Source organism: Talpa europaea, assembly GCF_964194135.1.
Source record: "Talpa europaea genome assembly, chromosome: X".
NCBI classification, from domain to species: Eukaryota; Metazoa; Chordata; class Mammalia; order Eulipotyphla; family Talpidae; genus Talpa; species Talpa europaea.
The window spans coordinates 16,036,321-16,063,721 of record NC_140081.1 but is presented as its reverse complement, the minus strand read 5'-3'; the positions used below and the strand labels follow the sequence as shown (position 1 = coordinate 16,063,721).

Genomic DNA, 27,401 nt, shown 5'->3' with positions numbered 1-27,401 from the left:
AGGGTAGATCTTAAGTGCTGTTGCCACGCGCAAAATATGGTAGCTATGTGAAGTGATGAATGTGTTAATTACCTTGATAATAGTAATCACTTCACAGTGTATCCGTATATCAAATCATCATGCTATGCACCTTAAATATATACTCTTTTTATTCGTCAATTATACCTTAATAAAGCAGGGCAAATAAAGAAGAAAACCTGCCTCATTGAGCTGTTGGAATGATCAAAAGTGAAATATTTAGCACAGTAGCTGGCATGAATTTCAGCACATAGTAAATGTTTAATATTCAAGATGAAATTTAATATATGCATTTTTGCTTGTAAATAGGAAAGTTCTCTTTGGGAAATACAAGAAACTTATGAGATTGGTTGCATAGGGGAGAGAAACTAGGTGGCTGGAGGAAGAATGCAGAAGGGAGATATTTACCACTGTAGCATTTTTTATAACTTAGGAATTTTAAACCATGTAAATGCACTGCACGTGCAGTGAAGCATTAAATAAAGTAAAAATAAAAAGGCATTCTGCTTCATGTCAACCTTTCAATTATAGTTTCAGCAAGCTGTACTTGGAGGTTTCTTATGGCATTTTGTTAGGATTTGGTGACATTTGCTGGTAAACCCATCAAGAAACCTTTATTAGAAGCCCAGTAAGTTCTAGGCATATTGTGAATAGGGCATGGTCCCTTCTCTCAGGGACGATGCATTCCACTTATAAAGATACAGTCTTGTCCAGCAAAAGCTCCAATATGAGCAAGACATTAAGTACTTAAAAAAAAGATTTTTTTATACATACAAGAACTGGGGTGCAGGCCAGACGTGTGTGTGGGGGGGTGAAGGCCAGACGTGTATAGGGGGGGTGAGAGGATTCACCAGAGAACAGAACAACCAGATCGACTGAAATGCACTGCTGAGGGGAGCAGCGGGCAAGGCAGGAGAGGTCCACCATGCCTTGTGGGCAGTTCCCTGGCCAGGGATCGAACTCATGTTTCAGTGGTTGCGGACAGCTTCATAAGTTACGTCTTAACCCCTTGTACCACCAGGGAGGCCCTTGTTGCATGTTCTTTCTAAACATAATTTTTATTGGTACTGAATATTTCATTGAGATTATTTTCCATAATTTAGTTAACCTTTACTTCCCAATGTTTGATTTATTTTATTATAAATATTATTTTTAAACTTTTATATTAGAATAATGGTAGATAAACATTTCTGCTGCAATAGTTTTATTTTTTATGGGTTAGAATTTTGAATAATGTATAAAGAACCATATTAGACTTAGAATTACTCTGTCAAATAATAGGATTATTTTTAGTCTTGATATATATTTTTAGTTTTAATAGTCCTGCTTCCAGGGTTAGCCTTTAGCAAAATTATGAAATTGGGTGACTGTAGACTGTCTTTGTTTCTATAACCTTCTATTCTGGAGCTCATTTATTTTTGGTGTATCCCAAATTCATTCCCATTTTCGAGTATCCAGTGCTTTTCTGCTTCTTTCTCCCATTTATATTCTGCTTACAAAAATGGATCTAATTTTAATCATCTATGTCACTTTAAAATTAAGTCAGTATTTCCTGGCTCCCAGAGAATATTTGGAGAGGTAATATACCTCAGTTACAGACTTAGTTTAAATACCAGATTTGTCACTTACTTGCCACGTGACTTGGAGTACACTACATATCTGAGTCTAGTTTTCTCATCAGTAAAATAAAGATGTTAACACCTTCAAGTCAGGGCTGTTATGAGGCTAAAATAAGATAATTATGTTACTATGTCTCCAGTAGTAATCATTTAATAGATTCTAGATATTACTAATCAGAATTATCATTTCCACTTAAGTCTCACTTATAATTGTGGGATGAAAATGCTGTTCCCAGATAAAACAAATTCAGGAATTTACCTCAGCCTGAATATCATAAAATATCCTACTTCTAGTTTTTATTCAGAATATTTTTGATAAATATTCTTCCCCTGCCATCCACTACAGAATCTTCCATAATATCCTTGAGATTATAAAATGTGTAGTCATCACCTCTGTGTGTGAGCAACCATTTTAGCTCACAAAATATCAACATAACTTTAAACATTTAATATTTCATAGAAATGATAAAAAAGCAAAGTAGGGTAGAATTATTTTCATTCTTGTATGTAATGTGAATTGAAATAAAGAAATGGTGGCATTGCAGGTCAGTTATGAGTCACAAAGACATGTATTTGATGTAAATGCCAAAAAAAGTTTAGGATGCATACATCCAGGAATTAACCAATATAAGCAATAAGTACATTTTTTAAACAATGCTAAATTAAAGAAAAAACAACTAGCATTTCTTTGAGATATTAAAAATAATCAATCATGACTACTGTAACCATCAACTCACTCCATCCCTTTTAACTTAAAAAATGGAGTCTCTTTCTTTATCTACATGCTTATTGGGAATAAACAATACAAAGCATTAGCATGCAGAAATTAAGTCGATTTCAGCAGACATTATTATTTTCCTCAACCACTTTATAGAGTTAAAACATACAATTCATGTCATTTTGAAAAGGGAGTAAGACAAGAGTAAAAAGGCAAAGCAAAGCAAATACAACTGGCTTGTATATTTAGAGGGTCAGGGGAGAAGGGGATGAGCAAATGCTGAAGCAGTGAGCAAAGCTAGACAAAAATGAAAATATTTTTTATGGCCATGTCAGTATTTTCTACTACAGACATTCAATATGTGGAGGTTTATAACTTTGTTCTAATAATTCATCTGCAAGTGGCAAAGAGGGTGGCAATGTGGGAATAAAAATTGTGTGCATGTTTTTGTAGAAAGATTTATAACTACTGAATTGAAAATCACTTAGTTATTTCAGCTACAAAAGTCAGAACAAAATAAAATTCATGCTTGTGTTCAAAACCTCTGAATAGCTTACTGTTGTCTGTGAATCCTTATAAAGAGAAGAAAATTATGCATGGCATAAGAGAGATTAATATTTGGTATTTCTTTTTGCTGTCTCCTTTGTTTTATAATGTCACCTATTGAGCAAATTCAATAAGGGCCATTTAAAAATTTTTTCCTCCTGGTTAAAATTTTCCAGTAGTTATGAGCCTCAGAGACATTGAAAGTCTGAAAAATGACTGCCACCCATAACCCTGAACTTCAGTAACACTGAACTCGACATCTGTCTACCCTTTCTCAGAGCACTTTTCAGATGTAGACTTTCTTCTCACACTGGTCTTAGCCCTTCTTGCACATTGCATTTTTTTCTTTTTGGAAATTGCATCTCCTTCATGATATCAGCTCCCATGCTGAAAGTGATCCCATTTCTGAAACCTTATTGGAATTTTCCCCAGCAGAATCAGTCCATTTTCTCATAGAAATTTGAATATCCCAATTAGAACCCATCACACTCTGTTAGTGTTCCAGTACATTTTGACAGTGTATTCTTGCAAACACCTGAGACTCTCCACCTGGATTTGATCTCAGCCCATACAGGCAAGGGGTTGGCTGGAAGTGCTGGTTTGTTTTTTCAATATATGTTTTATGGAAGTAACATTGGTTTATAACTTATTTATTTTTTAAAAGATTTTATTTTTTTATTTATACAAGAACTGGAGTACAGGCCAGAGACACGGGGTGGTGGGGGGTGAGAGGATTCACCAGAGACAAAGCAGGGAGCAGAACAGGCAGACGGACTGAGAACACTGCTGAGGGGAGCAGCAGGCGACACAGAAGTCTGCTGTGCCATGTGGGAATCTCCCTGGCTGGCTGGGAATTGAACCTGTGTTGAGGAGGCTGCAGACAGCTTCACAGTACTGCGTTCAACGTGTTGTGCCACCGAGGAGGCCCAACTTACTTATTTTTAAAGAATTTTTGTACTGAATTATGGGTTTCTAGAAATCCTTAGCCAATAGGGGATGGACGTTGAAAGACATTCCAGCTTCCTCAACTCTAGAGGAGCTAATACTGCCTCCCAGAGATCCCTTTCAGGACTGAGGGACATTTGCACAGCCCCTACCTGCTGGTTCATTTACACATTGGCTTTCTTCCTTCCCATTATCACATTCTTATTCTCTGATTGGTGTTTCCTGGGAACTGACTCCCAAATAAATGAGTTTCACTTGAGTCTTTGTCTCAGCATTTACTTCTTGGAAATTCTAAGTCTCAGAGTGGTTCTAGGAAGCAAAGCTCAGGATGGGATGCTAGAATTAGATCTCTTGCTGGATAAAGCATAACAAAGAGCCACTGGTGGTGAGAGGAATGTTGTTGATGACTCTTGGCCAGTTGTAGCATCATGCTTGCAAAGACTTACACATATGGTGAAACAGGATGGAATATAGGTGCAAGAATTCTAATATCCCAGAGGTGTGTGTGTGTGTGGGGGGGTGATTATAAGGATTGTGCATCTGATTGGCTGTTGTTAGCTGCGATTGGAAGCCGAGGAAAAAAAAATGTGCAAGCTGAGGTCAGCCGACTGTCAGCTCAAGACATGGTATGAATGTCATAATGCTCTGTGACAGCTATTAAGGAGTTGCTTATACTAGAGGCAGAGGACAGACATGTTTAGAATCGCTACTAAGATCTGGTTGTAACGTGGTGGAGTTACAAAGGAGGCTGAATACACAACCTCAGAAAATATCCTAAAGCTAAAGGTAAATCCCAATAGGGAAGAGTAGAGTCTTATGAAATGGGGTGGGCAGATTTAAGAATAAGCAGGTGAACCTACAGGTCTGCTCTCTCTTACCCTCAAAGCTTCCACCAATGACTTGGACCAAGCCTCAGCATGACCCAAGCTGGGGAGTTCTGCTCCTGCTCTCTGTCATGCAGATATGTATCAGCAGGAAATGGGGCAACATGTAGGTGCTGAAGAAGAGTAGGGGTCATGGAACTTTAAACTGGATGGAGATTTTATTGTGGGCCTCTCCTGACTTAGAATTTAGCATCCTGGCAAGGCACTGGAGCCAATCTTAAAACAGAGGTGGATGGTTCTTTGAATCTTAGAAGAAATAACTTATAGATCAGGTTGTTGAAAATATTTTGACAGAATATTGAGGCTGTCATCAAATGGCTTCAAGAAGTGAACATCTTTAAATTGATTCAATATGGAAAGCCAGACAGTTCTCTTTTCCTTGATGTTTCCCAAGAAACAGTAAGTTACGTAAACAAATAGTCCAAACCCCCATGTCACATATCTGTGCTGACATTTCTCCCTGCCTGTGCTTTCACCAATGTCCTCATAGTATGTCCTCACCAATGAGCTGATGAAAGGGGAAATATTCTGTCCTGGTACATGTGTGATTCAGTATGTCAGTACGAGCTCAAATGAACCACTGCCACTTCACAGCCAATCGTTCCAGTATGCCTCCAGGGTCATGCTGCCTTTTCCACATATCAAAATCTTTAATAACATCCATAAAGACCTTTTGCCCATATAGTGTAACAATTTCAGTGCCCAGGTATTAGGACCTGATATATATATATATATATATATATATATATATATATATATATATGCATTATTCAGCCTATAACTATCCCTTCCACTCAAGAGGAGGCAGAAATGCCATCTTAGTGGGGGTGACATGCATTCCTGGTATGGGTTGCCTTTCTTGTCTGTGTTGGTACTGCTGATATTAATATCTGAAGGCTTCAGAATGTCTGATGTACCATTATAGAATGCCACAGGACACAGCCTCAGAACCAGGGACCCACCATGTTATGAAATTATGAGGTATGTGCATGGTTCATGGGATCCCCTGGTTTATATAGCTCACTATCTGCTCTATTTCCTTGTTGAAATGACGAAAGGGGGCTTAGGGAATGGATTCCTGTAGGTTTGGGATATTGCTAATGATTAAATAATGTAAATCAGCAGCCATGCTATTGTATAGTAATGTATTCTCCATATGTAGAATGTACAGATTTGGGAACAGAAACATAGAAGTTAACTTTCTCATTATTATTCCTATATATCCACCTGGGGAATTTATGCTTCCCATTTCTCAAAATGTAGGATGTGTTGAATGAGAAATACTAGCCCTTGGGTGTGGGTGTCATATCTACAAGGAGACACAGTAAAGTGTCACTAAAGCTAATTCTATAGATATGGACCATTTTGAAGCCATCATGCAGAGGGTTTACTCTATGGCTATGAGTGATCGACCCTGATGAGCATGAGCAGGTAGGGTTGTTGCTACATGATGGAAGCCTTGAGGAGTATTTTTCAAGCTCAGGAGCCTCTCTGGGGTGGGTGTTGATGCTTTCATGCCTGCTCATAACTGTGCACAGGCAGTTGCTTCAACCATTGCCCAAGGAGGACAAAGTAGCCAGGGCCTCAGATTCTACAAGTGCTGGCCAGTGTAATGAGAAGCAGGATGGTTGATAAAGGAGGGAAATGATAAATCTTTATTCTGTTTTCAAGATCAGTTGCAGAAGTTTGGTGATTCTGTTGAAAAACTATTTTCAACATTTTTTTAAAAATAAGAAATAACTGGCCTGTCATCTTGCGGAAGCAGTGCCAGTACAGAATAAACTTAATGTGGGCACAAGTAGATCTGAGTGGTACAAGAGGGGATGACAGCAGGCACTCCCAGGGCCCCACTCATGCCCTCTTGGTGAAAAGTATTTGAATGTTATGCTCCACATCAAAGCTAGGAGAAACAGTATTCCTTGGTTAAATGCACAAATACCAAATTGCTTGGCAGTATAATAGATGTTCATTAAATGTTTGCTGAACTAATAAATGGACATAAAGATGCACTTTATGTGGAAGTCTTCTGTGGTAAGCAGAATTATAAGATAGCTCCTCTTATGCCTGTTCCGTCTTCTCATGTCACTCCCCTGGTTATGTTAGGTTAGAAAGCAAAAATAATTTTGTAGATAAGATTAAGGCATTAACGAATCAACCTTAAGATAGGTGGGTCTAGTCACAATGGCTCTTTAAAAGCAGTTTTCTCTGGTTGATAGCTAAAGAAATCAGAGATTCAAAGTGAGAGACTCAAGGTGAGGGAGGTTCTCTGTTATTGACATTGAGATGCTCACAGGCAAGGACTGGACAGTGGTCTCTGATTGTTGAGCGCAATCCCCAGCCAACAATCAGCAAGACAAAGGGGGATTCAGTCTTATAACTTCCAGGAATTGTGCAGTGCTTTGCTAATAACACATGTGATGCTAACAGTAGAGCCTTGTCTCGAGATTCCAGAAAGGAGCTCAGCCTTGATTTTGACCTTCTATTTCTAGCAGAGAAGTCCACCTGAATTTCTGATGTTCAGAACTGTGAGGTAATAAATTTGTGTGGTTTCAAGCCCCATGGTTTACAGTAATTTGTTGTACAGTGATAGGAAACCAACCAACTTCTGAGTCTTTAAGTCTCATCCAGACCTAGGTTTGAACTTCAGGCTTGAATGTACCACTAAGTGCCAGGCTTCTTGAGGATATTGTTTTCTAAAATCCAATATGCATGAAGCAGAATCTGTCAGTCTGTAATCGGTCAGAATCTATAAACCTATCCAGGGACCCAGTCTTGTAGAAATTCCTAGGTAACTTCACAATCTTTTGAGTAAGTGTGGCTCAAATCCTCTGAGCTTTTACTCAATTCCAGGTGCCTTTTGTAACTTATTATTGTCACACTCCAGTCTTCTAGCATATTTATGTTTTTGCTAAATGCTCAAATTAAGTACATCGCTATTTCCTCAATATTTTTTTTCTAAATCCACTGACTTATTGAAATAAATTCATGACAAAAGTTAAGGATTGATCACTTCCATAAATTGTAAACTAGTATCACTGACCATAAGCAGAGGGTAACTGGAAAAATTAATATAATGAAAATAAACTTTAAATTCCTGCTAGATACTGCTGGCTGCTGAAGACTCTGAACATAAGGCCTGCTCACTCTTTGTTTAAAAAAGGAGATTAGCAAATGTTAGAGAGGTGTTAAGTCAAAATAGCTTAAATAGCTCAAATTGAGAATTTCTTCTTGACATAATTAGAGGGATTGAAAGAGATTTAAAATGGAAATAGCACTTTTCCTATGTGATAGTTACATTCTTTAATGTCTTTTCCAATGTAATTCAAATTATCTTAAATACAATCCCAAATGATCTTGGATACCTTGTAGTGATAGTTGCCCACTTTGCTTTCCATCAAAGAAAACTGTGTAGCCTTGGACATTTACTGAGTAAATATTCAAAATGTGCCATCACAGATGAGCAACAACATCATCATCATTGCCTCCACCCTCCTCCCATATTCTTTTTTTTTTAAGACTTACTTTATTTATGCAGATAAGAACTAGGGCATGGGCCAGAGGGGTGTGGGGGGGTCATAAGATTCACCAGAGACAGAATGGGGAGCAGAACAGGTAGATCTACTGAGATACACCACTGAGGGGAGCATCATTTTTTATGATAATTTATTCTCTTCTAATTGGAACGGTTGTCTCGCAATCTTTCACATGACCACTAGCTATTCTTCCAAAACTGATATTTGACCACATCCAGCCCCTGAATAACATAAGATCAGAGTGTTATGTTGGGAACAGCCTTAATCTGTTGAGTAAGGAAGACTCTTTCCTCGGTATCACCCCCACTCACTCCCAAGCAAACCAGCTTGTTTTAGATTCCTTGGGGCCCTTGATCATCATATGTGAATTTTCTTATTTACTTTTTGGTGGTTTTCTTTAAAGTCAGTCTCACTCAACCAGAACATAGAACCCAGGGAGTATAAGTAAGTACCCGCTTTGTCTTGGTGGCCAATTTAACTGAAGCATCTAGAACAATACCTGTCACATACTAGGTTCTCAATGACTATGGGCAAGGCACCAGATTTAGCCTCCCTACCTGGGTTTCATAATCTGAACAATGGAGATAATAATGTTCCATCTAACAGGGGAGTTTTTAAAATTGAATGAGATGACTTATTCAAAGTTTCTGGTACATCAACAGAAGCTATTATTAGTATATCTTCCTGTTAGAATAAAGTCAGTCTTATTCTAGTATTCAAAGACTTCTGGATTTATTTAATCACATTGTCTTTCTACTTCTTAACCTATTTTCCACATTAACTTAATACTTTGGATCTTGTGATATTTGTTTATTGAATGTTTGTCTTAGGATAGGTTTTGGGTATAAAAATAAAAAGACCTGGTTCCTTCACTCAGGGAGATGTAAGCTACATTCCTACAGGAATGAAATCATGTTCTAATAATCACAATGAAATAATGCACAATAAAAAATGCAAACATTAGACAAAGTGTCTTGTTAAGAATGGGTGGGGGTGGAGGAATCAGAAGGAAAGGAACTAAATGAGCAAGACTTGACTCATTCTTCCTACCACTTCCTTGCCATGGGTCCCTAACTTGAGACTTTCCTGCCCTCTGGAATGCTTTTGTAACCTATTTACATGATACTTTTTACATGGAATTTCCCAGAAGCTCCCTATCAGAATTTACATCGACCTTTCCTTTCCTTCTCAACCCTATATCTCATATCTCTCTGATACACTCCTCCAGGACTCCCAGGTCTCATTTTTTTTTTAAGATTTATTAAGTTATGCATACAAGAGGTGGGTTGTAGCCCAGAGATGCGGGGTGGGGGCGGGGGGTGGTGGTGATGAGAGGATTCACCAGAGACAGAATGGGGAGCAGAACAGAAATACACTGCTGAGGGGAGCAGCAGGTGAGACAGGAGAGGTCTGCTGTACCCTGTGGGTCAGCTCCCTGGCTGGGGATGTAACTCATGCTGCAGTGGCTGACGATAGCTTCATAGTGCTAAGACTTAAACCCTTGCGCCATCAGGGAGGCCCCAAGGTCTTGTATTTAATTTTACAGTTTTCTGTCCATCTCATAAGATTGCAAGTTTACAAAGTATGGGGAATGTTCTTTTGTTTGTTCGTCTGTATAAACTTGGTGTTTATTTTAAAAATTATTTTGCCAAAACTAGAACTTTCACCTTTTCTTGGGAACTACAGGTCCCCAATCCATTCCTTTGATTTACTGTAAACTGTCAGTATTTTTTCATCAGAGTACTTATATTCTTATAGAATAATAATTTTATAAAAGTAACCACATATAACTCCTTTTAATAATGTGTTAGAAAAAAGATTTTAACAGAACAAGTCAATAGGCACAAGTCAGTGCAAACTCTGAACTGGCACTTGTGTTTAAGTGAGACTCAACATGGGAAGAAGAAGAAATGTGGGAATAACTAAAAGTGAGTAGAAAATGGTTGTGGCAAAATTACCAGCTGTTATTTATAGTATATGCCAAGTATAAATATGTCCTTGCAAAACTTGAAGAGATGAGTCGTCAGTTATTTCAAGACAAATTTCTGACTTGCTTTGTATTAAGAATAATTTGTGGCACCAGTATTTAAAATTCTGTGTGTAGAGGCAGAGATATACAGAAGGACATTGTGATATGACCAGTAGGACTCATTAAAGAGTTTAAACTTATAGTCAGAAAACCTTTTGGTCTCACACACCCAAGTTCTTAAATAATACAGAAATAAATGCATTTGAATTTATAGTAATCACAGTACCTCAAAGCTCAATACCAACTTGGCAGGCTAATAGCAGCAAACTATTGAACTATAATTTTGCAAAAAATCAGATCAGAGCAAAGGGCTTTTGCCCTTAAGCATACAGACTTCAGCCACTAGACAGATTTTGTTTTGTGATTGTTATTTCTTGTGTTCTTAATCATGCTTGCACAAATATACATATGGGAGAGTCAAAGGAGGCATGAACTCTAAGTAAAACCAGTAATGACTTGTTTTCTTTATGCATTAAACAATGTCTGTTATTATGCTGTGATCTGGGATAAACAAGGAGGAATGGATCAACATCCTCCACTTCAAGAAGCTGGTAGACAAGCTAGTTTAGGGGATAGAAAAGTGAAGAAGGCAATACCTGATAATGTAAGTGATACTCAAGAAGTAGTACCCTCAATGTCTTCATGGGATCATATGGCATGGGATGCATTCTTAAGCGTGTGGCAATTGGGGATGATTTCACTAAGGAGACTGCAACCTGAGTCCTAAACCGTAAATCTAGGACATCACTTGAAATAATGGGGGAAGGAAAAAGTCTTCCAAACCGGAGAGGTCATATAATTAAATTCCGTATATGCTAGGTATAATGTTAGGCACTAGAGATACAGAGACAAAGATGATACAAATTCAGAATTTAAGGTATGCACAGCTTTGGCAAATTTAAGTATACAAATATATATATATATATATAGCAAATCAAGATATATATATATATATATATATATCACCTGCAATACGGACATAATAGCATAGCTATCTTTTTTTTTTTTTAAGATTTATTTATACAGGAACCAGGAACCAGGGTACAGGCCAGAGGCACAGTTAGGTGAGAGGATTCACCAGAGACAGAGCAGGGAACAGAACAGGCAAACTGACAAAATACACTGCTGAGGGGAGCAGCGGGCGAGACAGGAGAGGTCTGCTTGCCATGTGGGTTGCTCTGAGGCTGGTGGGGATCGAACAGGCACTGCAGAGGACAGCTTCACAGCACTGCGCCCAACCACCTGCACCACCAGGGAGGCCCTAACATAGCTGTCTTGATTGGGCCTAGCAGCCAGTCTAAAGACAGAATGGATAGGGGAGCTCCAATCATAGAATGGGGTCTGGGAAGAGAAAGTATGTAGACAAGTTTTTGGGGGATAGAGAAGTAAGGTCAGTATCACACACACAGTTATCACTTAGTTTGGGCTATTGCAGAAGAACCTAAAATAGGGATGTGATTACAAGTCTTATATCTGTTTAGTAGCTCCAGAAAAAAGGGGAAGATGAGGCTGGGAGAGAAGAGAGTCAATAAAGATAAGTTGTCAAGGTAAATACCACTGTGAGTAACAGGTTTAACCACACTGGAGAATGCTGTGAACTTGTACAGTGGGCCCAGGTGTTAGTGCAACCTGGGCACGAGGAGTGGTTAATCCACCCAGGGGTATGGGAACTGGAATTTATGTATATTAACTCTTAGCAGTTACTGGTTGAGGACTGCAGGATTACACAAATTCTGTAGTGCCTCTAGTCTACTGCTGCAGAACACAGAGTGGACTCTAATAACCAAAGCAAGACCTCAAGCAAGGAAATGCACTTGCTGACACTTCTAGCTTGGGTGCAGCTCAATGGGAAGGTCTGAGGGGAGATCAGCAACAGTGTCTTCTACACACTAAATTAGTGTTTCTTTTTTTCCCCTAAAAATTTATTTATTTATGCATACAAGAACTGGGATACAGGCCAGAGGTGTGGGGGGTGAGAGGACTCACCAGAAAGAGTGGGGAGCAGAACAGGCAGACTGACTGAAATACACTGCTGAGGGGAGCAGCGGGAGACACAGGAGAGGTACTATTGGGTCACCTCCCTGGCTGGGAATCAAACTTGTCCTGTAGTGGCTGCTGATTGCTTCATAGTGCTGACAGTTAACCCCTTGTGCCACCAGGGAGGCCCCCCCAAATCAGTGTTTCTTGCAGTCAGGAGTGTGTCTTGTAAATCCGCATCGCTTGCTTGGCCATTGCCATCACCACACAGGACTGGATTGTTTCATGTAGGTATAGTTAAAGATAATGGCTATTAGTGGTCTGCCAAATAATTCATTCTTACAGAAACCATAAGCTCCCCCAAAGGTTAAACAGCAAGTTAATGCTACCCTAAGTCTTAGAACCCAGGTTTCTGAATTCATAGACTCCAACACCATTACTTTAGCCCTGCTCATTCTTATCTCCAACCCTTTGAAGGACTCAAGCACAGATTTGTTAACTGACTGACTGATAATAGTATCTGGAAGTGCTTGAAAACAGATAATCAGATTCCCCAGCCTTCACATCTACTGTTATATAGCATCTAGTGACTAGTAAGAAAGAATTTCTCGAACCAACTTACACTTCTATTTAAAAATATACAGCTAACTGAATCTCAATGCAGTAAACAATCAGATTTTAGTAAACACATCTATAAAATATACCAGCAAGCATAGTATTTAAGGAAGCTACTGATATGAGATCATTTTCTGGAATTTTTAATAGTTTAAACATCTTTAATTTTTAATAGTTTTAAGGTATGTACCATAAGGATTGTTACATTTATTATTCTTGGGGGCTTGGTATTTATCTACCTTTGTATTGATTGATTGGTTCATATTAAATTTTCTTAAAGCAAAGTCCAGAAAGTTTAGAAACATAAGATCATTGTTGTATCACAGTTATTAAGCCCAAACAAAAATATGGAATGCATCTCATCTTTTGTAAGGGCAATAATTATATTAACCTTATATTTTATTGCAATATTCTTTGTGAACTATTATTAAATATTAAATTGCATTCCATAACACAGTCTGATTACATTTCTGGTCTGCACTGGCTTAGAAGTTTATGATTCCCATGGCCACTAGAAATTCTATAACTGTCTTTGAATTCTCTCTTGAGGGGAAATCATGAATTTTAAGCTAGATTGTCATTGAAAATGTGGCAACAGGAAATATTGTAGTTACTATTGGAGTTGTTGCATCTCTCTATATTTTCACAAGTTTGCAAGTCTTTGATGTAAGAAGCTATGAGTCATAAAGATGTCTTATGGCTAGTGTCTATCAGTAATTTATATATCAGTGCTGAATGGGTCAATAAAGTCTCACTCCTCATCTTGATAAGATCAGTCACATGGGAGAATTTTGATAGAGGAAGTGGATGACTTTGGAAAAAGTACATGTTAGAGCACAGGGCAGACCTGGGTAGAATGTTAAAAGGTGGTGTTAAATTGCAACTACAGTAGCAGCAGGATAATGTGTCCCTAAAAGATGGAAGATAGCTAAAAATAGTAAGAGCTGTATTTGTTTAATGTTCATACTGTGACTGATAGTTTTCTAAAAACTTTATAAAAATGGACTCATTTAATCTTCCCAAAAAACTTTGATATGGGTACTATTAGTATCACCATTTTACAGATAAGGAAACTGAGTATCATGACTTAATCAAAGTCCATTTGCTCATAGCCAACTGGAAGGTATTTAGATGTTTGTGACTGCCATTAGTTAAAAGGATGTGGTCAAGGCAACAGGCTAGTCCCTCACCATCTAACTATCAGAAAAACTTTATTATAAAACAACTTGGTGGGCCTCCCTGGTGGCGCAAGAGGTTAGTGTGCGGGCCTACAAAGCTGTCTATAGCCTCTGTGGCATTAGTTCAATCCCTGGCCAGCCAGGGAACAACCCACATGGTGCAGCAGACTTCTCCTGGGTTGCCCGCTGCTCCCCTCAGCAGTGTACTTTGGTAAATCTGCCTGTTCTGTTCCCCACTCTGTCTTTGGTGAAGCCTCTCACCCCCCACACCTCTGGCCTGTACCCCAGTTCTTGTATGCATAAAATAAATCTTAAAAAAAATTTGGTACTTGTATACCAATATTTATTGCAGCAGTGCTCACAATAACCAGAATGAGGAAACAATTCAAGTGTCCATCAACAGATGAAGTGATAAATGGAATGTGATGTACAAATACAATGGAGGGCCTCCCAGGTGGCCTAGGGGTTCAATCTCAGCGCTAGCACCACTATTGCCTGAGTTTGATCCCCGGGCAGGGAGGTGACCCACATAGGGCACAGCAGGCCTCTCCTGTCTCACCCACTGCTCCCCTCAGCAGTGTATTTCAGTAAATCTACCTGTTCTGCTCCCCACCATCTCTGGTGAATCCTCTCACCTCCCACACACATCTGGCCTACACTCCAGCTCTTCTATGCAGAATAAATAAATAAATATTAAGAAAATACGATGGTATACCATTCAGTCATAGAAAGCAATGGCATTTAGATGCATGTTACAAGATGAATAAACCTTGGATAGAAGTATAATAAAGGAGGGCAGAGAGGGGAGGAATTGGGGTCAAAATAAGGGGGTTGCAATTGTATGGGGAATATAAAAATAAAATTTATTTTAAAAAATAAAAAAAGAAGTATATTAAGTGAAATAAGAAGGACATATATTGTATGATTGCATTTATAGGAGGTACCTAGAGTAGGCAAATTTATAGAAACAGAAAGTAGACAGAAGTTACCAAGTAGTAGGCAATAGGAGATCAGGCATTGTTATTTAATTGGTGCAGTTTCTGTTTGTAATGATGAAAAAATTCTGGAAATAGTGGTGACAATTATACCAACTTTTATTTTTTAAAAAACATTTATTTATATAAGAACCGGTGTACAGGCCAGACGTGCGGGAGTGTGAGAGGATTCACCAGAGACAGAGCGGGGTACAGAACAGGCAGACTGATGAAATACACTGCTGAGGGGAGCAGCGGGCTATACAGGAGAGGTCTGCTTCGCCATGTGGGATTCTCGACGGCCGGCCGGTATCCGACCCGCACTGCAAAGGCTGCAGACAACCTCACAGTGTGGTGCTCAACCACCTGCACCATCAGGGAGGCCCTTTACCAATTTTTAAATGAAATTAATGTTGCTGAATTGTATAATTAAAAATGGTAAATTTTGTTTTGTATATTTTACAACAAAAATTTTCAAAGCAAGTTTGATGGTGATAAATTCAACAGAAATCAAATATTTTTTAAATATTTATTTAGGCATACAAGAGCTAGGGTACAGGCCAGAGGTGTGTGTGTGAGAAGATTCACCAAAGACAGAGTAGGGAACAGGACAGGCAGATTGACCAAAGTACACTGCTGAGGGGAGCAGCCGGCAACACAGGAGAGGTCTGCTGCGCCATGTGTGTTGCTCCCTGTCTGGCCAGGGATCAAACTCATGCTGCAGAGGTTGTGGATAGCTTCATAGGTTACGTCTAAACTCCTTGTGCCACCAGGGAGGCCCAGAAATCAAACATTTGTAAACAAATATTTTTTCAGTGGGCACAGAGTGATTACTTGTCCTGTAAACTCAATAGTCTCGAGTCTCATTCATTTTGGGTGTTCCTAGCACATTTTTTTTAAAGATTTATTTATTTATGCATACAAGAGCTGGGGTGTAAGCCAGAGGTGTGGGGTGGAGGGGTGAGAGGATTCACCACAGAGTGTGGGGAGCAGAACAGGCAGATTGACTGAAATACACTGCTGAGGGAAACAGCAGGCGAGGCAGGAGGGGTCTGCTGTGCCATGTGGGTTTCTCCCTGGCCAGCTGGGAATCGAACTGGTGCTACAGTGGCTGGCGATAGCTTGATAGCACTATCTTTAACTCATGCGCCACCAGGGAGGCCTGGTCCTAGCTTATCTTATGTGTATACTTCACAGGAGGAAGACAAAACGGTCTGGAAGAGAGTTCCGATAAATAAATAAAGCTTCAGGTGTAGGAAATGTTGTTATTGTTTGGACAGGTGACACTTTGAGAAACACGTTTTGAGAACATTCCAAAAAAACCAAGAAGCTGATCTGATCCTTTTATTCCATTGATGCAGAGATGGGGAGCATCTCCCAAATAGTTTAACCAATTCACATATCCTGGATATTGAATTACATTCTGTTTCAGTCAAGTTCCTGGAAGGAAAAAAATAAACATGCAAAACCCAAACAAGTAACAGATTTTATAGTCAAATTTTGTAGTTGGGAAGAGATTAAGAAGATGGCTACTCTTCATTATAAAAGATAAGGAAGTAGAATATGATGGCTTAAAATCCAAACTTAATAGAATATTATGCCTCTCTCATGTTTTGCTTAATGTTTATATGTGAAAAGTTTGCATTTTTACCCATTCAACTCAATATAATATTAAAAACACATAATGTGAAGGAAATGTTTCAAGTTACATTCCAAAAACTATTTTTAGAATTTCATAATCTCGTGTATGTAGATGTTGAAATGCACAGAGTATCAACAAATGGGATGTCGGGGGATTAAATAGATTTTGGGCGTTGACCAGCCAATCTGTTTTTTTTTTAATATGATCTTTGAAACAAAACAGACCTGATTGTGATTTTTTAAAGATTTATTTATTTATGCATACAAGAACTGGGGTGTAAGCCAGAGGTTTGGGGGTGGTGAGAGGATTCAGCAGAGACAGAGTGGGGAGCAGAACAGGCAGACTGACTGAAATACACTGCTGAGGGGAGCACTGGGCGAGACGGGAGAGGTCTGCTGCACCATGTAGGTCACCTCCCTGGCCAGCTGGGGATCGAACTCATGCTGCAGAGGCTGGCTGTAGCTTGATAGCGCTGTCTTTAACCCTTGTGCCACCAGGGAGACCCCAGCCAATCTATTTTTGATCTAAGAACTATGTATGAAATTTGAAACAAATTGGTAAATATGGCAAGAGGTATCTAAAAAAGGAAAGATGACAAGCTGGAGCCAGCAGTGTCTGGGGGAAATCCAATCAGGAAGCTGTTGAGGGGCAAGCTAGAGGCAAGTGCAGGCACATGGAGGCAGGTGGGGCTGCTCAGGCATGCCGGGTCAAGTCCACCTCCTGGATGCAACTGAAACAAAGCTGACCTGCCACAGGACGCCCAGGCTTGAAGTGCAACCAATCACCAACTCGACTTTGCATAGTTTTGCAGTAATCAGAACTAGACTGACTTGTAGCCTAATGTGTGCAGCAGACCAGAGTGTGCCCCAAACCTAGCAACTGCAGAACAGATGCAAGGACTTCTTGCTGCTGTGTCTTCAGGGCTGTAGTTCTTTTTTTTTAAAAAAAAAAAGATTTTTTAAAATTTATTTATACAACAACAATTGGAGTACAGGCCAGATGCATGGGAAGGTGAGAGGATTCACCAGAGACAGAGCAGGGAACAGAACAGGCAGACTGACAAAATACACTGCTGAGGGGAGCAGCGGGCGTAACAAGAGAGGTTGACCGCACCATGAGAGTAGATCCCCAACCAGCCAGGATTGAACCCGCGCTGCAGAGGCTGCGGACAGCTTCACAGTGCTGCGCTCAACCCACTGCGCCACCCGGATGTAGTTCTCAAGCCACCCCAAATGACTGTGTTTTGTTTTAGCCGGAGCAGGTAGTGTTTAACAAGTAAGACTTTGCTAATTGCCCCATGTAAGGGCAGGAGAGGCACAGTGCAGGTTTTCTGATCCAGCAGACAGGGTAAAGGAGGAGTTATTGTCCTCAGATCCTCACCCTTACTCGACAACAAACGGGTGCTGGGGGGCTGGGAGGTCTGCCAGCCTCCCTCCCAATCCCCAGCAGGTCTTCATTCTATATGGGCTCTCTCGTTCTCCTGCTTCTCTGCTGCTCCTTCTCTCGGCTTCTACTCGTTCTCAACTTCTACTGCGTCCCGGTGACACCGCTCTTAAAAGCCCTGTCTTAGCCCAGGTGAATCCCATCTACCTGTGCCCACACCCTACTCCAGGTGCCCGCCATCAGGCACGCATTCAGGACCGCAGGGTTCTGTCATCTATCCTAATGGCGGGAGGGCAGAAAAGCCTGATATTTTTACCTTACCCTACACCCCGATACTGCACCTCGTTTTTAGCAGTTCACAGTTCTTACCACCTTTGGACTTACAGGGAGCACTCTGACAAATGAAATTGGCATTTCTTTGTCCCAAAAGGTTTTTCTCTTCTGTTTTGGGAGGAATTGGTGGCAGGGATGGCATTCTGCTCTGCCTCCTCTGCAATCTCTTACCTAACTGATTATTCTTCTATGGAGTCTTCTCTGAAGTACTGATGCTGTCAGCTTCTGCTTTATAAAGATATACTTCTCTGACGTTTGGCTTTGTAAGCGTTGTTTACTATTTTTCTTATGTGTATGTGTTCTGCTTCCCTAACTAGGCTGTTGGGTCTTTGAGGGAATGTGTCTCTCATTTTGCATTCCCATACAGTTCTGCAGGCAGTTGGTTCTCAGTAAGTGCTAGTGTGCTAATCCCCACGGTTTTAGATACGTCGAAAGTCCTCATTCATAGATACCTTCATTTTACCCGAGACAGGTAGAACCACCAAGTTGCCAAGCAGGGTTTACAGGTGCTTCCCACTCTTGCATCTAAGATCCTGAGCTTTCACTAAACAGAGTTAGAGGAAAATATTTGTTCCTATTTTTTCCTGATCATTATTTTAGTTGGTTTTAGGACAGCTCATGGGCATCATGCTTGCCTTAGGGGCTGAGTACAGGGAAGATAAGGCCAAGAAAATTCTGCACATTGTTTGGGGCCAATGCAATATGGGAACTAAAGATTAAGTTCTGGTGTTCAATACCTCTTCTCCTGGGACACCTACTTTTTCCTGTGACTGGACAAAGCAGGAAGGATGTGGGAGCGTCTGAAAACTATAGCCTGTGAGCCAAATCCAGCTCTCACATCCTATTTTTGTAAATGAATTTCTGATGGAACATAGCATCTATGGCTGCTTTGGGATAAGGCTTGGTTGAGCACGTGTTTCAGATGTGTAGCTTAAGAAGCCGAAAGTGCTTATTGTGGGCCTCCCTGCTGGTGCAGGGGTTAAAGTCTCAGCACTATCAAGCTCTCTCCAGCTACTGTGGCCTGAATTTGATCCCCAGCCAGGGAGCTGACCCCCATGGAACAGCAGACCTCTCCAGTCTTGCCCGCTGCTCCCCTCAGCAGGGTATTTCAGCAGATCTGCCTGTTCTGCTCCCCACTCTGGCTGGTAAATCCTTTCAACCCCCACACTTTAGTCTACATCCTAGGTATTTTCTACACACACCTACACATTCTCTCTCTCTCTCTCTCTCTCTCTCTCTCTCTCTCTCTCTCTCTCTCTCTCTCTCTCCCCACTCCCCCAGCTTTCTATTAGTCTAGAAGTGAGAACACTCCTTTTGAGTTTATGATTACATGTTGTAAGGTCAGGAATGACACAGGGCAGGTTTTCTATGATCCAGGAGACCGGGTAAAGGAGGAGTCACAGTCCTCAGTGGGTTTTGCAGGCTTTTATTGGGGTTCACCAGGCATACAGCACAAAGGGGTGCTGGGAGGCTGGCTGTCCTCCCAGCCCCCAGCAAATCCTCACTCTGTCTGGGCTCTCTGGCCTTCTCTCTGCTTCTCTGCTCCTCTCAGCTTCCATTTGTTCTTGGCTTCCTCTCGGCGTCTCTTTCGGCTTTTGGCTTCTGCTGGTGTCCCCGTGGTCCCCGTGACGCCGCCCTTAAAAGCCCAGTCTTAGCCCAGGTGAATCCCATCTACCTCTGCCTACACCCTACTCCAGGTGCCGCCATCAGGCATGCATTCAGGACCGCAGGGTTCTGTCATCCATCCTGATGGTGGGAGGGCAGAAAAGCCTGACATTTTTTCCTTACCCTACACATGTTTTTTAAAAAGATTTATTTATTTATGCATACAAGAACTGGGTATAGGCCAGAGTTGCGGGGGGTGAGAGGATCCACCAGAGACAGAGTGGGAACAGAACAGGCGGATCCAATGAAATACACTGTTGAGGGGAGCAGCGGGGAGATAGGAGAGGTCCGCTGAGCCATGTGGGTCACCTCCCTGGCCGGGGATATGATTACATTTGTGATGTGATTTCAGTTATGTGCTTTTTCTGGAAGAAATGTTCCTTTTTCAGGTAGAATTTGAAGAATCTACCATTACAGACTTGCTCACTTGATTCAAAATATTTTCAAATGCAAATGTTTTCAGGCAAGATGCCCATAATCTGTTATCAGTTCATTTCCCCATTTTTGTGTGTGTGTGTGTGTGTGTAGAACACAAATATACAAAGTCTAGAAGTAGAAATAATCTACTTCTCTTTCCTACAAGGTAAGAAAAGAAAGTAATAGAGAAGTCAATAGAAGAATTGAAGTTTGAGTTAGAAGTATGGAGAAAATAGTAAAAAAAGAACGGAACTGATATTATATATACATTATCATATTGGACCTGGTAACAATCCTGTGGGCTTGGTAACGTTACAATTACTCCATCCTTAAATAAAAGGAAGCTGAGTCACAAAGAAGTTAAGTGAATTGCTTAAGGTTAAGTAGTTAATAATAGCAATGGTCTTCTAGTTCTCACTCTTGATTCTGAGCTTTTCCCCATGATACTCCATTGCCTTTTCAACATCGTTGCAACCTCCCCCCGAGGTCCCCCGACACCACCATACTAAAAGCATAATATCCTTTCCTACAAACATAACACTCCGTCTGGAACTTAAAATCATTGTCCCATCTAAAATCTCCATATTAAACTTAATCACCCCCAATTTAAAATTGTTTTTCAAATGCACTTTTTTTAAAAAAAAAGATTTATTTTATTTATACAAGAACTGGGGTACAGGCAAGATTCGTGGGAGGGTGAGAGGATTCACCAGAGAGAGTGGGGAACAGAACAGGCAGACTGACAAAATGCACTGCTGAGGGGAGCAGTGGGCACGACAGGAGAGGTCTGCCGTGCCATGTAGTACCCTCACAGGCCAGCCAGGATTGAACCGGCCGTAATCGAACCGGCCAGGATCGAACCGGTGCTGCGGAGGCTGCGGACAGCTTCACAGTGCTGCACTCAACTGCCTGCGCCACCAGGGGAGGCCCTCAAATTCACTTTTGATGTTTATCGGTCAGCCCTGTATTAAGCTGACACAATAATCATCACTGATATAATACATTGCTCCTTGTTGATTGCAGATGATTCAAATCTGAACTAAACTCAGGAAAACCATCTTTTCCATGTTACTAAGTCTCACAATGAAGAATGTATAGTAATTACTTTAAAATTGGTGTAAATATCATCAAAGAAAGTTAGGTGTCCTGGGAGTTATTTACATGTGAACAGATGCCTATGGAAGTTAAATGGAGTGAGGAAATTTCAAGGCATGTTATAGGAAATAAATTAATAAAATGATCACATCTCTAGTTAGGTCTTCTATAAAATAGAACTTTTATATGTTTTTCACAATTCTTATTTTTAGTAGTAGAAGATAGGAGTAAGGTCAAAACAATTATTTCAATCTGGGTGGTTACACACACAAAAAAAAATCAACACAAACAAATATATCTAATTTTTTAAAAAAAGATTTATTTATACAAAAACCGGGGTATAGGCCAGATGCCTCAGGAGGGTGAGAGGACTCACCAGAGACAGAGTGGGGAACAGAACAGGCAGACTGATGAAATACACTGCTGAGGGAAGCAGCAGGCAAGACAGGAGAGGTCTGTCGCGCCGTGTGGGACCCTCGCTGGCTGGCCGGGATTGAACCGGTGCTGCAGAGGCTGCGGACAGCTTCACAGCACTGCGCTCAACCACCTGCGCCACCAGGGGAGGCCCAATATATCTAATTTTTGTAGCAACCAAAGAAGACTAAACAGATATACATAGGGCAGAAATAAGTCACAAAAAATTTAAAATATCCAAAAGTGATTGCTGCATGTACATTGTCAATAAACTGCTATTGAAATTGAAAGGCTGCTTCACCTTCAGGTAGGAGTTCGTGCACACACTCACATATGGTTGGCGTAGTAGAGGCAGACACCAGAGCCCTTCAGGCACTTTTGAGTTTCACCTAGATTCATGACATCCCAGTGTAAGCCCATTTCTCTGCTCCTTTGTCAGAGAACTGAGGTTAGGAAGAAAAAGCCACCCTCTTACACCCTTACTTCAGACCTGCTATTGTCTCTAGTTTACTTTCATACCTTGGCATAGAAAGTGATGTTTAATCCTACACTGTTGGTTAACTTTGAAATGCCCTAATTAAGCATTCACACTTCAGGTGTGGTTAATTAGCATTGGAACGGTCTAATTAGAGTATGCTTTCCTGTTTTGGCTTCAGTTGTCTCACATCAGAGTAACGCAAGAAGGTTTAATAATTTACATATTAGCTTTTGAAAAGTATTTTTAATGGGTGAAATGTGTGGTATTTCAATATATAGATCCTTGTTTTCAAGAGTACAAGGTATCCCTGGAGGTGAAGCCCTCGGAGTGGTCGTCTTCAGCTAGGGTGCTATTTAACTGCAGGTGCTGCCTTTAGCAAAAATTGTGTGGGGTCATTTCCAAAGTTGGCTGAACCTAGCCACTGAAATGTAGTTCATGTACCTCAAGTGAATCCTTCATACAGGCTTCTTGTCAAAGGACTAAAAAGGCAGCGGGGTAGAACTTCATGAATTTACAAGAACAGGCCGTGTTTGTTTGCTACTAAATATTGCATGTTTGGCAGAATTTGGTTTGAGACTTTATTCTAATTGTAAATTACCACCTGGAAGTGAGGCTGCAGAGGAGGCCAGCTCCTGTCAAGGAAGGATTGACATCAGCCTCCCTCCTTTGCATGCCATCCATTTTAAGCAGACTTTGGATTTCACACATCATTCATAGGTTGATGCAAACTTCACCAAAGTTAAATGCACATAATAAGAGTTTAAAAGAGAATAACTTGAAATCCTTTTTTTTTTTTTTTCATCTGGTCTATGGAGACTATTCATCACTGGCAAAGTACCTAACATTTAACAAAAACCTACTAAATTGGCTTGAGTCTGTTTGCGACAAGGTCCCAATTAATTCCAGTGTCTTCTATTTTTATAGCCTCTTAAGTGGTGTCCTCACCTTTAGTTTCTCCATATTTTAACCCAGGATAGTTTAATAATCATCCCTGAATCCTAGCTACTTTTTTTTCAGATATTAAATCCTGATTAATTGGGGTGACCATATTAATTTCTGAGGGCTACTGTGACCAAGTACTGCAAACCAGTGACTTAATAGAAATGTATTCTCTCACAGAGGTGGAGGTTAAAAGTCCAAAAACAAAGGTTTGACAGGGCTGCGCTCCCTCAGAAACCTGAGGGAGAGAATCCTCCCTGCTAGTCTTGTGGTCCTTGCGAGCCTTGCCTTGTAGGTGCATCGCTTTAATTTGTGCTTCCGTTGTCTCACAGCCATCTTCCTGCAGTGTCTGTGTGCCTGTTTCTGCACACGGTGTCTCCTCTGTGCGTGTCTCTGTACAAATTTTCCTTTTCGTATAAGACAGTCTATATTGTATTAAGGCTCACCCTAATGACCTCATCTTAACTTGACTATAGCTACAAAGGCCTTATTTCTAAATAAGATTACATTCACAGATTCTCAACCCATATAAATGGTCATATCTGTTGTTCAATCCAGGGCATTTATGACGGTAAAAGTGTATATTTATTAATAAGTCTGCTGGGATGATAGGTGTAAGTTGAAACTGTCCCAGGCACATTAGACAATAATCCATATTCCAACCTGCCCATCTTCCCAGCTTTTATCCCCTGCTGGCCTATATACATTTCCTAACCTTCAGTCTATGCCTGAGACCACAGCTTGGGAAACTTTTTCTAGAAAGGGCTGGATAGTAAATATTTTAGGCAATGTGGGCCATAGGGCCTCTGTCTTAACTACTGAACACTAAATAATACACAAACCAACGGGCATGGCTCTGTTCTAATAAAATGTTATTTACAAAACCAGGCCCAAGGCGGATTTGGTCTGAGCTTCAGAGTTTGGTAATGATAACCCCAGAGCGTATAAGAGGTAGGGAAAAGAGGATTCCCTGTGAATTCCTGGCAAGATTCCTTATATATTAGTGACATTAATCCTTTCCTTTTGTTATGGGCTACACTGTGTTCTCTCGCAATTCATGCATTGAAGTCCTAGCTTCCAGTACCTCAGAATGAAACTGTGTACGGAGATAGAGCCTTGAGAGTAATTAAAATAAATGAAGTAATATGAATATATCCTAATCCATGATGGTGTATTTATAAGGGAATTAGAATGCAGACAACACAAATATGGAGAGTTAATTTGTGAGGTGAGGTGACCATCTACAAGCCAAAGAGAGAGGCCTCAGATGAAAGCAAACCTGCTGACAACTTGATCTTAGACTTCCAGGTTTCACAACTCTAAGAAAAACATTTCTGTTGTGTGAGCCCCCCAGCCTGTGGTATTTTGGTAGTTTTTTTTTTTTTTTTCATTTTTAAGTTAAGGTAACTGGTTTACAACATTTTTGTGGTTTAGAGGTATAGGATGCCCCCCCTCCTTCTTTCAGGTATTATTATCACACCACAGCCACCACCAAAACCCCCATGGTCTTCCACCATATTCCACTGAGCTCCCTCCCCCACTTTATTCTGTCTCCCATCCCTCTGTAGCCTAAGTGCAACAGTCAGATTTCTAGGGTGTGTTACTAGTTTGGCTTTCTCTGACCCCTTGTTGTGTTTCTCTGTATTCTATCTGTGACACCATATTTGATGTTCTCTTTCTGACTTATTTCACTTAGCATGATCCCTTGCAGTTCTATCCATTTTGTTGCAAATGGCAAGAGTTTATCTTTTTTTTTTTAAATAACTCAATAGTATTTCATTGTGCATGTACACAATGTTTTCCTGATCCACTTGCCTGTTTTTGGGCATTTATGTTGTTTCCATAACTTAGATATTGTAAATAGTGCTACAGTGAACATGGAAGTGCATATTTCCTGTTGAACTAATGTTTTTGTATTCTTTGGCTAGAGACCTAGGAGAGGAATTGCTGGAACATATAGTAGGTGTATTTTTAATATTTTGAGAAAATTCCATACTATTTTCCATAGGGGCTGCACCAGTCTATAGTCCCACCAACGGTGTAGGAGAAGGTTGACAATCTGTTAGTTTGTTAGCAAACTAATATATTTAGTGATAGAAGGTATAAACAATTACCACATTTTTTTCAAGATTTATTTATTTATTTGTTTATTTATATAAGCACTGGGCACAGTCAGAAGCACGGGAGGGTGAGAGAATTCACCAGAGCCAGAGTGGGTTGCAGAGCAGGCAGAAGGACCGAAGTACACTGCTGAGGGGAGCAGCGGGCGGCAGGAGAGGTCTGCGCGCCATGTGGGACCCTCCTCCGGTGGCCAGGGAGCAGCCGGGGATCGAACCGGCCCTGCAGAAGCTGCAGGCAGCTTCGCAACCCAGCGCTCAACCGCAGCGCTACCGGGGAGGCCCAACAATTACCACATTTTCAACTCATTCACTTATTTTGGGTTCCATAGGCAGTTTTGATTTCTATTATGTTAACTATAGCCATCATAGCTTCTTATTTTCTTATAGTTAGAAAAATGTTTACATGTATAGTGAGTGCTTCAGTATTACTCCATGTTTATTTCTGGTACTTTTATGCTTTCATATTTTGTACATTTAAATTTTGATCTGTTTGCAATTAACCTCTTGTATGAGGTACAAACTGTGGCTCAGCCCCTTCCCCCCACCCCTGATTGCTCTCCGGTTTTCCCAGCATCATTCTTTGAATATTTATTCCTAATAAATGGTTTAGGATGTCTTTCTTTTCAAATTCTAGAGTTCTCTATGAATCATGTCTATTTCTAAAATTCATGTTCCATTCTTTCTATTTTTATGGCAATATTACATAGTTTAAATGAAGCGTTTTGCTATGTATCTATTAGGGAAGTGCTCCCCACATTGGTTTTCCCGTTTTTTAATTTTTATTTTTTTAAAAGATTTATTTATTTATACAAGCAGTGGGTACAGTCAGAAGCGCGGGAGGGTGAGAGAATTCACCAGAGCCAGAGCAGGGAGCAGAGCAGGCAGAAGGACCGAAGTACACTGCTGAGGGGAGCAGCGGGCACGGCAGGAGAGGTCTGTTGTGCCATGTGGGACCCTCACCGATGGCCGGGGATCAAACTGGCTCTGCAGAGGCTGCGGGCAGCTTCATAGTCCAGTGCTCAACTGCTGCGCCACCAGGGGAGGCCCTTCCCATTTTTTAAATTTTTTTCTATACACCTTTTAATTATACTATATAAAATGTCTGCTCCCCACTTCCAAAAATATTCCTGTTGAATCCTCTTCTTGTTTGCACTAGTTTTAAAATGGTTTGTCTTGAACTTTCCAGATATATCCCTTTATCACCTGAAAATAGGGATAATTTTACCTAATCTTTTCTTTCTCTTATTTAATTGTGTTGGTGAATTTCTCCCATGAAGTATTAAAGAAAAAGAAAAAAGTGACCACCTTTACCTTTATCCTGAATTTAGCGTAAAAACCTTTATTTAGTATTTCCTCAATGCTTAGCACAGTGCGGTGAGATAGATAAACATTTTCATGTTAAAGACATTATTTAGTCAACATATCTTCCATGAGCACCTAAAGTGTACTCGGTGCTATTCAAGGTGTTTGTGATTCATCAAAGAATCAAAAGTTCAAAAGCCCCTGCACCTATTGTACTTCTATTCCAGTGGATCTTGAAAGTAGGCTTATTTATTCTTTTCTTCCTAGGCACAATTGAAGGCTGTATTTCCTAAGTCCTTGCTGGTAAGCAGGGGCATTGGCTGAACTACAGGCAATGGAATAGGAACAGAAGGGATATGTGTCACTTGCATGCAGGATCACTCTCTCTTTGCTCCTTGGGAAGCCAGATAGAGGAGATGCAGTAACAGATTCTCAGGATGCCTGGGGCAAAGTAGTCTTACAATGGGAAGGTGCCTGGCTGCTAGATCAGCACTTGGAGTTGGGAAATAAGCTTAAATGTGTAGAAATCAATGACTTTTTGGGAATGTATGAAAACAACAATCAATTAAAAATGTAG

General features: G+C 40.4%; 1 pseudogene across 1 annotated transcript in view; it reads left to right on the top strand.

The window, feature by feature from the left end:
- The window catches only part of LOC311187463 (L-lactate dehydrogenase A chain-like), a 124,849-nt pseudogene that overhangs the window by 95,714 nt on the left and 1,734 nt on the right, over positions 1-27,401 (top strand). The window lies entirely within an intron of this gene.